Source organism: Blennius ocellaris (genome assembly GCF_963422515.1).
Source record: "Blennius ocellaris genome assembly, chromosome: 21".
Lineage (NCBI taxonomy): Eukaryota > Metazoa > Chordata > Actinopteri > Blenniiformes > Blenniidae > Blennius > Blennius ocellaris.
Window position 1 is genome coordinate 2,200,517 of NC_137670.1, and position 15,199 is coordinate 2,215,715.

The 15,199-nt window shown below is 48.1% G+C and overlaps 1 protein-coding gene and 1 long non-coding RNA gene across 3 annotated transcripts in view; one reads left to right on the forward strand and one right to left on the reverse strand.

Annotated features, from left to right (window-relative positions):
• crhr1 (corticotropin releasing hormone receptor 1) overlaps positions 1 to 15,199 on the forward strand; it is a 59,371-nt gene that overhangs the window by 14,860 nt on the left and 29,312 nt on the right. The gene's annotated exons all lie outside the window — the stretch shown is intronic.
• Positions 9,358 to 10,040, reverse strand: LOC308145970. Its single transcript, XR_013937094.1, has 3 exons — positions 9,924 to 10,040; positions 9,769 to 9,803; positions 9,358 to 9,661 (listed from the first exon to the last, which is right to left on the reverse strand). It is a non-coding gene; the product is annotated as an uncharacterized lncRNA (long non-coding RNA).

Below are 15,199 nucleotides of genomic sequence, written 5' to 3' on the forward strand. Positions count from 1 at the left end.
CCTGCCCCGAATAGCGGTACCGTGAAAAAGCCCTTCTGTGAACCCGCCGATGCCAGAATTAGATTAGACCGTCGGCGCAGAGCGACTTACTGGAAAGAGATTACAGTTACAAGTTACTCTTTTATTACTGTGCTGAACAATAACGAGCGGCGTGTTCAACACGTTTTCTATTAGTTTGTCCTCTATTGAGGACGGCTCAGTGTTTAGACGCTCTGTAATCTGATGCTAGAGGAGGAAGCCGCTCTATAATCTGGATGCTCGAGGAGGAAGATGCTCTATAGTCTGATGCTAGAGGAGGAAGATGCTCTGTAATCTGCTGTTTGAGGAGGAAGATGCTCTATAGTCTGGTGCTAGAGGAGGAACATGCTCTATAGTCTGATGCTAGAGGAGGAAGATGCTCTATAGTCTGATGCTAGAGGAGGAAGATGCTCTGTAATATGGATTAGAGGAGGGAGATGCTCTATAATCTGGATGTACAAGGAGTAAAACGCTCTATAATCTGGATTAGAGGAGGAAGATGCTCTGTAATCTGATGTTAGAGGAAGATGCTCTATAATCTGATGCTAGAGGAGGAAGATGTTCTATAATCTAATGTCAGAGGAGGAAGATGCTCTATAATCTGGATTAGAGGAGGAAGATGCGCTATAATTCTGATGTTAGAGGAGGAAGATGCTCTCTGAAGGCATGCTGTTGTTTCGTGGCATTGGCGCGCGCACACACACACACACACACACACACACACACACACACACACACACACACACACACACACACACACACACACACACACACACACACACACACACACAAAGTGCTTCCTGGTTGCAGCCAATCGGTGGCTTGCGGCTCCAGATGGCGCCGCCCAACCTGTTGCGTGTTGAGTTCCATCCCGGCGTCTGACCTGACATGACGAAGGTTCCATATGTGAGCCGTGACACCAGAACCCCGTGGCGTCCAGGCCGCCGTGTCACTTCAATGTATGTCATGCATTTTCCTCGCCACCGTATTAAAATGAGACTGTGGCGCGTTAATTAGAGGCTGTAATGAGGCTATGTGACGAATGCTGAGTGAAATGTGGTAAAACGGGGTGAAACGTGGAAATGTGGTCTCTAACATCAGACTATAGAGCATCTTCCTCCTCTAGCATCAGACCATAGAGCATCTTCCTCCTCTAGCATCAGATTATAGAGCATCTTCCTCCTCTAACATCAGATTATAGAGCATCTTCCTCCTCTAACATCAGATTATAGAGCACCGTCCTCCTCTAACACAGATTATAGAGCATCTTCCTCCTCTAACATCAGATTATAGAGCATCTTCCTCATCTAACACAGATTATAAAGCATCTTCCTTCTCTCACATCAAATTAGAGAGCATCTTCCTCCTCTAACATCAGTTTGTAGAGCATCTTCCTCCTCCAGCATCACATTATAGAGAATCTCCCTCCTCTAATCCAGATTATAGAGCATCTTCCTCCTTTTACATCAGATTATAGAGCATCGTCCTCCTCTAGCATCAGATTATAGAGCGTCTTCCCCCTCTAACATCAGATTAGAGAGCGTCTTCCCCCTCTAACATCAGATTAGAGAGCATCTTCCTCCTCTAACAATCAGATTATAGAGCATCTTCCTCCTCTATATCCAGATTATAGAGCATCTTCCTCCTCTACCAGGAGGCTACTCATCATACTTTCCTTAAGCAGCGGCGCCACGCTGTTGGTAGAGGTGTTGGCGTGACGTCCCTCAAGGACACGAGCGGTTTGGCCTGAACCTGATCTGACCACATTCGCGCCTCCACACGGTGTGAAATCACTCAAAGTGAGCAGCAGTTTGAAAAAAGAAAAAAGAAAAGAAAACGTCCACTTTCACTGAACGCCTTCGGAGTAAACAAGAGCCGCCGGTTCCTCTTCCACCGGAAGACGTGGTTGGAGGTCACCTTGGAGTGGAAACGACTCCAGAAAATGTCAAGATGAGTTTTGTGAAAAGGGATTTTTCTTTCCTCCTTCACTTCCTGTGAAGACATTCGGTAATGCGGCAGCTGGTCCTCGTCCAATCACGTCCAATCAGTCACTTTCAAAACGCTCTGCAGACGACCGGAGTGCCAATAATCTGTTGTATAAGTGAAATGTATTGATCGAGCTCCTCCACCTCTCCGCTGCTCCATCAGGAGCTCCTCCACCTCTCCACTGCTCCATCAGGAGCTCCTCCACCGCTCCACTGCTCCATCAGGAGCTCTTCCACCTCTCCACTGCTCCATCAGGAGCTCCTCCACCTCTCTACTGCTCCATCAGGAGCTCCTCCATGTCTCCACTGCTCCATCAAGAGCTCCTCCACCTCTCTGCTGCTCCATCAGGAGCTCCTCTATGTCTCCACTGCTCCATCAGGAGCTCCTCCACGTCTCCGCTGCTCCATCAGGAGCTCCTCCACCTCTCTGCTGCTACATCAGGAGCTCTTCTATGTCTCCGCTGCTCCATTAGGAGCTCCTCCACCTCTCTGCTGCTCCATCAGGAGCTCTTCTATGTCTCCACTGCTCCATCAGGAGCTCCTCCACGTCTCTGCTGCTCCATCAGGAACTCCTCTATGTCTCCGCTGCTCCATCAGGAACTCCTCCACCTCTCCGCTGCTCCACCAGGAACTCCTCCACCTCTCCGCTACTCCATCAGGAGCTCTTCTACCTCTCCACTGCTCCATCAGGAGCTCCTCCACCTCTCGGCTGCTCCATCAGGAACTCCTCCACTTCTCAGCTGCTCCATCAGGACCTCCTCCACCTCCCGGCTGCTCCATCAGGAGGTCCGCTGCTCTCGATGGTTGCAGTGTCTCATTGTCAGCCATATGCACGGGGGCTCTGACGGGCCTGCGGGGGGCGCTGTCCAGACCGCTCAGCCGCTGAGTCATGACAGGAGCCCATGGCGCCGCACGCCCTCCTCTCAGTTCATGACTCAGCCTGGAACAAACGTCTCGCCCTGCCTGGAAACCTCTCCACCCGCCCCACGCCAAGTTTGACTTTCCCTTAATGGTCCCCGGAGGAGGAGGAGGAAGAGGAGGAGGAGGAGGAAGAGGAGAAGGAGGAGGAGGAGGAGGAGGAGGAGGAGGTGATGAATGCTCCGGCTCAGATGTTGATTCACAGGGCGAGATGTGGGTGTGAAGACGGGAAAACATTGCAGACAGAAACGACAGCAGGAGTGTGTTTGTCTTAACGTCACGTAATCCTGCAGCCGGTGAGACGAGTTCGGACGGCGGCCATGTTTGATCTGCTGCCAGAGAGAAGGAGCCAGAACTCACAGCCTGCGTCACACCTGGCATGAGCAGCTCCTTCACCTCCTCTATAGCTCCTCTATTGCTCCTCTATTGCTCCAATATAGCTCCTCTATTGCTCCTCTATTGCTCCAATATAGCTCCTCTATTGCTCCTCTATTGCTCCAATATAGCTCCTCTATTGCTCCTCTATTGCTCCAATATAGCTCCTCTACCACCCCTCTATAGCTCCTCCATAGCTCCTCTATTGCCCCTCTATAGCTCCTCTATCACTCCACTATAGCTCCTCCATCACTCCTCCATAGCGCCTCTATCGCTCCTCTATAGCTCCAATATAGCTCGTCTATATCTCCTATATCTATCCTCTATAGCTCCTCTCAGTTCCATTATCACTCTATCACTCCTCTATTGCTCCTCTATATCTCCTCTACAGCTCTTCTATAGCTCTCTCTATCACTCCTTTATAACGCCTCTATTACTCCTATATATCACCTCTATATCTCATCTATAGCTTCTCTATATCTCCTCTATATATTCTCTACAGCTCCTCTATATATCCTCTATATCTCCTTTCAGCTCTATAGCTCCTCTATAGCTTCTCTATCACTCCTCTATATTTCCTCTATAGCTCCTCTATATTTCCTCTCAGCTTCTCTATATCTCCTCTATATCTCCTCTATACTTCCTCCCATTTCCTCTATATCTCCTCTATATTTCCTCTATATCTTCTCTATATTTCCTCTATATCTCCTCTATATTTCCTCTATATCTTCTCTATATTTCCTCTATATCTCCTCTGTATCTCCTCTATATTTCCTCTATAGCTCCTCTATATCTCCTCTCAGCTCCTCTATATTTCCTCTATATCTCCTCTGTATCTCCTCTATATTTCCTCTCAGCTCCTCTATATTCCCTCTATAGTACCTCTATATCTGCGCTATATTTCCTCTATATTTCCTCCCAGCTCCTCTATATCACCTCTCAGTTCCTCTCGACTCATAACAACCCACAGTTTCCACCTTGGCGGACGACTTAACGAGGTTTTAATGGAGACGAGGTGTCGGTCGGTCTTTTCCACAGGTACTGAAGCAACACCTGAACACTGCAGAGTATTCTTTTCTTTGGGGGAGGTGGGGGACGGGGGGGACGTGAGGAGGGACGGTGGGGGGGTAGAGAGCTGCAGCTTGACTCGTTTCTGAGTTGTTGCTGAATAGATTGTTTGTTGAAGAGATTTGGTTTTAATTCCCTGTTTGGGCTGACTGGCGGTGGAACTCTTCACTCGCAGATAATTAAACAGACTTTCCTGGTTTTACATGTGAAACATTCACCAGAGTCATTCTAGAACCACAAAGCACAGCTGAATAACGTCAATATGCATTGACATTAATGTAAATGTAACTCGCTTTGAATCACCAGATCAAAGGAAGGATTAATAACAGTGATTTTAAAAGACTTTACTGTGTTTATTCATGGACACTCCGACGCCGTTCACCTTTTTTTATAACGAACTCTCTTAAAAACATCCTCTGTAATCTTCTTTGCCCAAAATAGCAAAGCACTATTAACTTTTCTGTCCTTCAGCAGTTTTAACTCCGGGTGGATTCATCTGTAGTAAAACACATTTTTAAGCGCTTCATGCACAACATTTAAAACGGAACTTCTCCAGTGCTGATGGGGGGGAAAAAAAACAAAAAAAAAAAAAGATCAAAGGGGAAATACAAAGTACATCAGTTTCATACTGTAAATATGTAAAAACACACAGAGACGGCCTGATTAAAGGGTAATTAATGGTATTGTTAAGAACGCCGCCGCTCTGCCGAGGCCTCGACTTCCTGCGTAAACAAACCGTGACATCAGAGACTTCCAGTCGTCGTCGGAGCAGGAAACCGAGGCTCAATTAGCGCGAATCATACGTTCTTTTCCTCCCCGACGTCTCCAGGTTTTAATTAGACCGCAGACCTGAATGCACGGAGGAGGAGGAGGAGGTGGAGGAGGAGGTGGAGGAAGAAAAAGAGGAGGAGGAGCAGGTTCCCGAGCCGCAGCCATTGATCCGAACGTTTGAAAGCGCTAAGCCAGCGTGACTAAATTTGGGTCAGCATGTTTGCCTCTGCAAGGAAGAGCAATTACAAGCAGCTGAGTTATGGAGAAGGCATCGGGGTGGGGGTGGGGGTGGGGGTGCAGGGTGGGGGTGGGGGGGGGTGTCCTCGGTTTGCTCGGTGCAGCTTGCCTGCTGTGATGTTGGGATCATGGAGGCTTCGGGCTCGGAGGAGGGGGGGGGGGGGTTGGGGGGGGCCCTGTGTTCACTTGTAAGGCGCCTCCCGGCCCCTCGCCAGCGCCCCCCGGTGGCCCCCGCCACCGCGCCACGTGGAGGCCGCGGTTTATTTTTGGGGAGCTTGAGCTCGTGACCCCATTCGGGAGGCCGTTTTTCATGAAGCTGTCAGCGGCGGAGGGTTGTAGCACAACATGTATGGAATCACGGCAGCGCCAAAATTAAAAGGGAATATAAAGAGAATCAGTAATACAAAAAAAAAAAAAATATATATATATATATATACATATATACACAAAAGTCGTCATATGCTTTTTCTACCTCTTTGCTTCTCCTGGTTTGTCTTTTTTTGTCTGGAAAAGACAAAATCAATACGACCCGGATGTTAGAGGAGGAAGATGCTATAAGCCCCGCCCACAATCTTGTGGGCGGGGACTTCCTGTTCGGGGCGTGGCTATGCAGCAGCAGGAAGTAGACACATGTACGCGTTTATTTGCAGTGAAAGAGACAAAGTTAGACGTGACGGATGTGGAGGAATTGAGACGAGTGGTTATACGTTTCCTCTCAAGTCCCAAATGTCGTCTGTCGTTCGTCGGTAAACCCGGAAACATAAAAATCATTACGCCAAAAAAAAAACCCAACATAACCAGCGGATTCCTAATCAAACTGAATGCTTTTGTTACCAAAACAAAGAAATTATATGTACAAATGAGAAATGTGTTAAAGGAAAAATAAATTAAATACTCCAAACTTGTTCTTAATGCAACAGTGCCACCTATTGGCGGGAGCAGGAATTGTGGCGGGGAGTCGGACGCCTCCAGGAGAGTTCTGGAACCGCCGGCGTCGCCGCTCCGCCACACAAACACGTTTTCTTCATTTAGCGGCGGGTTTCGGTCCCCGAAGAGCTCCGTATTCTGGAAATGCACTCAGGCGAGATTTTTCTGAGAATATGTCTGTTCTCTTAAAGGCGCAGTACGGAGAGTTTCGTTATTGAACAACAGGGAGTCTGGCTTCTTTTCAGCTACGCTCATTATTGCCATATATTCTGGACTGTTAAGTAGCACTGGGAGAGAGGAAACCATCATATATGGAGATTATAATCCTGATCCGGCTGCTTCCAGAACCTTCTGTGAATTCTTCTGGAGCATCTTCCTCCTCTAAGATCCAGTAACTAGAGCATTTTCCTCCTAACATCCAGATTATAGAGCATCTTCCGTCTGACATCCAGATTATAGAGCATTTTCCTCCTAACATCCAGATTATAGAGCATTTTCCATCTAACATCCAGATTATAGAGCATCTTCCGTCTGACATCCAGATTATAGAGCATCTTCCTCCTAACATCCAGATTATACAGCATTTTCCATCTAACATCCAGATTATAGAGCATCTTCCTTCTAACATCCAGATTATAGAGCATCTTCCTTCTAACATCCAGATTATAGAGCATCTTCCTTCTAACATCCAGATAATACAGCATCTTCCTCCTAACATCCAGATTATACAGCATTTTCCATCTAACATCCAGATTATAGAGCATCTTCCTTCTAACATCCAGATTATAGAGCATCTTCCGTCTGACATCCAGATTAAAGAGCATCTTCCTCCTAACATCCGGATTATACAGCATTTTCCATCTAACATCCAGATTATAGAGCATCTTCCTTCTAATATCCAGATTATAGAGCATCTTCCCTCTAACATCCAGATTATAGAGCATCTTCCTCCTAACATCCAGATTATAGAGCTTCTTCCTCCTCTAACGTCCAGTATTAAAGCATTCTGAATAAAAAATGAACAAAATAATGTGTTTGTACCTTTTAAAGTGCAAACAGACAGAATAATAATCCAACAGTCGACACGAAGGTGTGTTCGTTTTGTGAAAAAAGATATTTATAGATTGTTTTTTTCCCCCCCTGAAACCAGAGAAGCTCCACTTTCACAGATTCCTGATGGAGTTCAGACCTTCTGATGACGCCGTTTTGTGGGACACTAATAATGGAGTAGAGGAGAGTTGTGGGGGGGGTGGAGGTGGAGGGGGGGTGGAGGGAGACACAGCTGGGAGGTAATTACTTCCATTGTGTTTGTGATGAAGATTCTTCTTCCGCCCGCTTTGCATGACGGTTTGACCCGCCGTTACTCACATGAAGCCCTTTCATCCACTGAAATATCAGAAACCCCTTTGTGTCTTTATATTGTGTCTCCTTTGACGGTAAACGGGTCAGCAAACACTGCAGCTCCAACCGTGTCGCCCAGCAACTCCGGCACTGAAAGCGCGTATAAAATACACGCATTCTCTTCGCAAGATTCAGGAAAAGTGTTGATTTATTGCATTAAATAAAAAAAAAACTGCCGCAGTGATGAACGAGTTATTTAAAATGTCAAACGTGTTTGAGTTAGAATGATGTTAAAACCCTTTTAAAGGCTTGGTTTTCCAAATGTGTGTGTGTGTGTGGGTGTGTGTGTCACACCAGTTCTCTACAGCAGAACGACTCTAAAGATATTTGGACCAATTTCCTTCAGAAACTCAAGAAAAATATAATATTTAATATTTCGTGACATTTTTTAGGATTTGAGCAGCGGATTTGAAGACTAACGTGTCTCAAAAGACGTCATTAAAACTCCTAATAATGATGTTGGAGGATTTTTTTTTTTTTTTTGTACAACTTTTATTGTGGAATCCACTGATGGGGCCCAGACTCCACCTCCAGCCTCGCCCAGACCCCGCCTCCAGCCTCACCTAGACCCCACCTCCAGCCTCACCCAGACTCCACCTCCAGCCTCACCTAGACTCCACCTCCAGCCTCACCCAGACTCCACCTCCAGCCTCGCCCAGACTCCACCTCCAGACTCCGCCTCCAGCCTCACCTAGACTCCACCTCCAGCCTCACCCAGACTCCACCTCCAGCCTCACCCAGACTCCACCTCCAGCCTCACCTAGTCTCCACCTCCAGCCTCCAGCCTCACCCAGACTCCACCTCCAGCCTCGCCCAGACTCCACCTCCAGCCTCACCTAGACTCCACCTCCAGCCTCACCCAGACTCCACCTCCAGCCTCACCTAGTCTCCACCTCCAGACTCCAGCCTCCAGCCTCACCCAGACTCCGCCTCCAGCCTCGCCCAGACTCCACCTCCAGCCTCACCTAGACTCCACCTCCAGCCTCACCTAGACTCCACCTCCAGCCTCACCCAGACTCCGCCTCCAGCCACACCCAGACTCCACCTCCAGCCTCACCCAGACTCCGCCTCCAGCCACACCCAGACTCGACCTCCAGCCTCACCTAGACTCCACCTCCAGCCTCACCCAGACTCCACCTCCAGCCTCACCCAGACTCCGCCTCCAGCCTCACCTAGAGTCCACCTCCAGCCTCACCCAGACTCCGCCTCCAGCCACACCCAGACTCCACCTCCAGCCTCACCCAGACTCCACCTCCAGCCTCACCCAGACTCCGCCTCCAGCCTCACCCAGACTCCGCCTCCAGCCTCCCCTAGACTCCACCTCCAGCCTGACCCAGACTCCACCTCCAGCCACACCCAGACTCCACCTCCAGCCACACCCAGACTCGACCTCCAGCCTCACCCAGACTCCACCTCCAGCCTCGCCCAGACTCCACCTCCAGACTCCGCCTCCAACCTCACCAAGACTCCACCTCCAGCCTCACCCAGACTCCACCTCCAGCCTCACCCAGACCCCACCTCCAGACTCTGCCTCCAGCCTCACCTAGACTCCACCTCCAGCCTCACCCAGACTCCACCTCCAGCCTCGCCCAGACTCCGCCTCCAGCCTTACCCAGACTCCGCCTCCAGCCTCACCCAGACTCCGCCCCCAGAAGAATTGAGTTTGGGACCCCTGCCCTGAGGTGAACCAGTGGCTGTGAAACACATGAATTAATGGAGTTCAGGCCGGGTCACTGCTTCCTCTTCTTCTTGTGCGGCGGTGGCGGCGGTGGGAAGCCTCGCCCGGCCCGGAGCCGCATGAGTCACGTCAATCAGACGACGACACGGAAACCGGCCCGGATCCCCCCCGACGGACACGCGACGAGATTCTCCTCTGCAACATTACACGAAGCCGTCGTCTCAGATTAACGTCGCCGTCCTGAACATAACCAGCCGTGTGAATAATTCAAACTGCGATCAACCTGGAGGAAACGGAGAAGAAGGAACTTTTATCCTCCACAAGCGCAGGACGAGTGAAACAGCCTGAAAACCGTCGAACCAGAAAAACGAGTGAATCAGTGCTACTCACCTTTCTTACTCGGATAACAAAGATAAGAAAGTGATCTGTTGGAAGTACATAGATGATTTTTGTTTAAAACCAAAAAGTATTGAGACATGTTTGTAATTTAAATAATTATTAAGGTAAATAGATTAATTTGAATGCTATTTAAGCTAAAAACGTACCTTTAAAGTTGTCAATCACACCACGAGGCTTGAAGTTCGTCTCCCAGGAAACAGCAAAATGGAAAAATCGGTATCCACGGGATCTCGAGTCGCTTTGGGAAAATGATCAGAGTTCAGATTTTTATCCTGACTTGAAATTTTTTTTTTTTTTAAGAAACCCTGCCTTTTTTTTCTGGCTTAATCGGACAAATACAGATTTTTTTTTATGCTAGCGCTGCGGCGACGCCATATTTGTTATCCCAGAATCCTTTGCATCAGGATGTTAGAGGAGGAAGATGCTCTATAATCTGATGTTAGAGGAGGAAGACTCTCTATAATCTGATGTTAGAGGAGGAAGACGCTCTATAATCTGATGTTAGAGGAGGAAGACGCTCTATAATCTGATGTTAATAGAGGCAGATGCTCTATAATCTGAACTTTGGAGGAAGATGGTTACAGATATAAACAGATGAATGGAGAGAGAGAGAGAGAGAGAGAGAGAGATGAGCAGACGTGACTGAGGGACACATAGCAAGAGATGTTTGGCCTTTTTGTAAAGCGAAGCTTCTCCCTCTTCCTCGCCTGCAGGCACATTCTTCATCTGCACTCATTTAATTGACTTTCCCATCGTCTGTTTCACCCGAAGCTCCACAAGTTGAGTCCATTACGTTGTGAAACCGGCCTCATGCTGAGAAATGTTTTACGACGGGAACAAAAACATCCGTGTCTTCAAGTGTAACCATGGCAACGCCGGATCACACTCACATCAATATGTTTGTTTATTTACATCAGTGTCCTGCAGTGTGTGTCCGGTAGTGTGTGTCTTGTAGTGTGTGTCCTGTAGTGTGTGTCTTGTAGTGTGTGTCCTGTAGTGTGTGTCTTGTAGTGTGTGTCCTGTAGTGTGTGTCCTGTAGTGTGTGTCTCGTAGTGTGTCTTGTGGTGAGTGTCTCGTAGTGTGTGTCTTGTAGTGTGTGTCTTGTAGTGTGTGTCCTGTAGTGTGTGTCCTGTTGTGTGTGTCTTGTCGTGTGTGTCCTGAAGTGTGTCCTGTCGTGTGTGTCTTGTCGTGTGTGTCCTGAAGTGTGTGTCTCGTAGTGTGTGTCCTGCAGTGTGTGTCCTGTTGTGTGTGTCTTGTAGTGTGTGTCCTGCAGTGTGTGTCCTGAAGTGTGTGTCCTGTAATGTGTGTCCTGAAGTGTGTGTCCTGTCGTGTGTGTCCTGTAATGTGTGTCCTGTAGTGTGTGTCCTGCAATGTGTGTAGCAGGTGCTAGCGAGGAGCTAATGCTAATGTAAGCCCACCGGTCGGAGGTTTATTTGAGGCGGCGTCAGTCTTCCTGTCAGTCTGAGGACGGACGGCGACCTCGGAGGGACGCGGCGGCCGCTGGACCGTCGTCCCAGACGGAAACATTGTTGAGTCACATGGACAGGTCCGACCCGGATCTCCAGGCGGGTCGTCTCCACGGGTCAGGACACTTCCTCTCCGCTGAAGATCAACCTGCTTTCCTCTGAACTCCCTGAACGAGCGTGAACTCTTCCTGTGGCTTCCTGTCTGCGTGAGGAGAGCGAAGGAAGAGCGAGAGGAGAGCGTGAGGAGAACGAGGGGAGAGTAAGGGGAGAGCGAGAGGAGAGTAAGAGGAGAGCGAGGGGAGAGCGAGGGGAGAGCGAGGGGAGAGCGAGGAGAGAGTAAGAGGAGAGCGAGGAGAGTAAGAGGAGAGCGAGGGGAGAGTAAGAGGAGAGCGAGGGGAGAGCGAGAGGAGAATAAGAGGAGAGCGAGGGGAGAGCGAGGGGAGAGTGAGAGGAGAGCGGGGGGAGAGTGTGAGGAGAGTGAGAGGAGAGCATGATGAGAGTGTGAGGAGAACGAGGGGAGAGTGTGAGGAGAGCAAGAGGAGAGCGAGAAGAGAACATGAGAATGAGAAGAGAGCATGAGGAGAGCGAAGGGAGAGCATGAGGAAAGTGTGAGGAGAGTGAAGGGAGAGCATGAGGAGAGCATGAGGAGAGCGTGAGGAGAGCGTGAAGAGAGCATGAGGGGCACGAGAAGAGAGCGAGGGGAGAACAAGCAGAGTGAGGGCAGAGCGACAGGAGAGCGAGGGGAGAGCGAGAGGAGAATGTGAGGAGAGCGAGGGGAGAGCAAGAGGAGAGCGAGAGAAGAGCGTGAATTGCTGCTCCTGCAGGACGAAGGTTTAAAGAAAGGCACATGCTGGTGGAGAGCAGGAGGGAGAACACAGCGACTCTCCTCAGGCCATTAATGTGCAACCAGCTGCGTAAAAATAGCATGTTGACAGTAAAGGGCTTGTCGGCCCCGGTCAGGATTACCTCGCTGTGAGATTCCCAAATCCCAACGAGGATCCTGGAGAGCTTCAGCTGAGTCGGCACAAAGTCAAAACCACAGACCTTTGATCTTTATTTACTCTGATGGACAAACTGGTTTGGCTTCATAATGAATTGTTCAAAGATAATGAAACATTCATATCAGCAGAAACACTCTATGTAGAAACTCTCTAGGCAGAAACTGTCTAGGTAGAAATGCTCTAGGTAGAAATGCTCTAGGTAGAAATACTCTAGGTAGAAGCACTCTAGGTAGAAACGCTCTGGGTAGAAACTGTCTAGGTAGAAACGCTCTAGGTAGAAACACTCTAGGTAGAAACGCTCTAGGTAGAAACACTCTGGGTAGAAACACTCTGGGTAGAAACTGTCTAGGTAGAAACGCTCTAGGTAGAAACACTCTAGGTAGAAACGCTCTAGGTAGAAACACTCTGGGTAGAAACACTCTGGGTAGAAACTGTCTAGGTAGAAACGCTCTAGGTAGAAACACTCTAGGTAGAAACACTCTAGGTAGAAACTCTGTAGGAAGAAACACTCTAGGTAGAAACTCTCTAGGTAGAAATACTCTAGGTAGAAACACTCTAGGTAGAAATACTCCAGGTAGAAACGCTCTAGGTAGAAACGCTCTAGGTAGAAATGCTCTAGGTAGAAATGTTCTAGGTAGAAACGCTCTTGGTAGAAACACTCTAGGTAGAGACGCTCTAGGTAGAAACAGACTCTAGGTAGAAACACTCAGGGTAGAAATGCTCTAGGAAGAAACAGACTCTAGGTAGAGACACTCTAGGTAGAAATGCTCTAGGTAGAAATTCTAGCTAGAAACAGACAAGTTAAAACATAGTAGAGGTAGAAACACACTCTAGGTAGAAACAGACTCTAGATAGAAACAGACTCTAGGTCTGTCGGTAGAAACAGTGGAGCTTTTCAATGAAGCGAATGACCTTGACTTTGACTCGGTGCCTCGGTGACTCGTTGATTCACGGCTCCTGGACTCTCCTGCCGTCAAGCAGAAGCAGGTTAAGTGATGAGAAACGCCGTCCCGTCGGTTCTCGGCAGCAGACGAGGCGCCGGCCGTTTCCCGCTGAGTGAGATGAGGATGGATGGCTTATTGGGCGCCGTTCAGGAGTCGGAGGATCAGCCGCCGCGACGAGGCCGTCCATACTTCGCGGCTCAGAGCTTGTTGATTGGCCGCCGCCGAGGACGGGAAGATTTCTTCCACCCTCGCGGCGCCGCTGACAACTTAATGCCGCGTCGGGTTTGACGGCGACCTGGGCGCTAGCGGCGGAGACGCACTCGTAAATAACGACGACAGGGAGGCCGCCGTGGCGTCGTTTACTCTTCACTTTGCTTTAGCATTAGCGCGAGCTAAGTGCCTCCTGACTCGCTTCCCCTGAGCAGAGCTTAATCATCCTGACAGCGGCACTCGCGACACAGAGCGCCATTAGCATTAGCATTCATCTCGTTTTACCGCACTAGAGTAAATATTAGCATCCCTCTAGGAGATTATTTATCATTTATTATTATTATTATTATTATTATTATTATTATTATTATTGTTGTTGTTGTTATCTTGGCTGTTTTCTTCTTCATGGATCTGTTTCTTTCAAGTGTCTGCATGTTGGTAGTTTGTCGCTTAAAGAGGCGCGAACTTCCTCTGAGATTATAGAGCATCTTCCTCCTCTAACATCAGATTATAGAGCATCTTCCTCCTCTAACAGCAGATTATAGAGCATCCTCCTCCTCTAACAGCAGATTATAGAGCATCTTCCTCCTCTAACATCCAGATTGTAGAGCATCTTCCTCCTCTAACGTCAGATTATAGAGCATCTTCCTCCTCTAACATCAGATTATAGAGCATCGTCCTCCTCTAACACGCAGATTATAGAGCATCCTCCTCCTCTAACAGCAGATTATAGAGCATATTCCTCCTCTAACATCCAGATTATAGAGCATCTGCATCCTCTAACATCAGATTATAGAGCATCTCCACCCTCTAACAGCAGATTATAGAGCATCTTCCTCCTCTAACAGCAGATTATAGAGCATCTCCCTCCTCTAACAGCAGATTATAGAGCATCTCCCTCTAACATCAGATTATAGAGCATCTCCCTCCTCTAACAGCAGATTACAGAGCATCTCCCTCCTCTAACAGCAGATTATAGAGCATCTCCCTCTAACATCAGATTATAGAGCATCTTCCTCCTCTAACAGCAGATTACAGAGCATCTCCCTCCTCTAACAGCAGATTCCCATTCTATACAGGAAGTGGTTTGCTTGGAAGGATGTATTAAGGTTTATGAGATTCTCTGTAAAGTCATTGGAAAGACGTGACTTTGCTTCATGTGATCGACTCAAACCACAAATACGAGAACAAAAACAAATTAAGTTTTGCATGTGAATCACTAAAACACTGAAATCTCTGAGGTTGTTGTTTTTTGTTTTCTTTAACCTTCCGATTGAACATCCCCAAGCGGCTCGGCAACATTGGAGCCACTTCGTGTTTTTAATTCTCTACAAAGTAAAGCAACAAAGCAGAAAATCGTCATTTTTAGCCAAACAGCTGTTTTATGTTATTGTCTCAGAATGTCTTAGTAGAAATAAACTTTAAAATATTCCTCAGAAATCCACCGATTTCAAAAGAACTGTCATGAGACATCCAGGCCAAGAAGTTGGTCTGGTCTGCTTTAATAGGAAATTATTTAATGAAATTATTTTCTGCTTGTCATGCATGTCATGGAATGGAGAGAACCGTGACTGAGAAAAGTCTTTGTCCTGGAATAAACTCCCGGTCGATGTCGTCGTGGGGGATTTAGTTTCTGAGGATCTGCGTTCATATCTCACAGCAGAAGCAGAGGAAACGCGTCAAACGTCGTCTGCAATTAAAGAAAAGTAAAGCTGTGAAACAAAAAGAGGCAGAAAACTGCAGCGCCGTTGTAGGAAACGTCGGAAGCAGAGTGAGGAAGTGGTGCATTTTATTTTCCTTG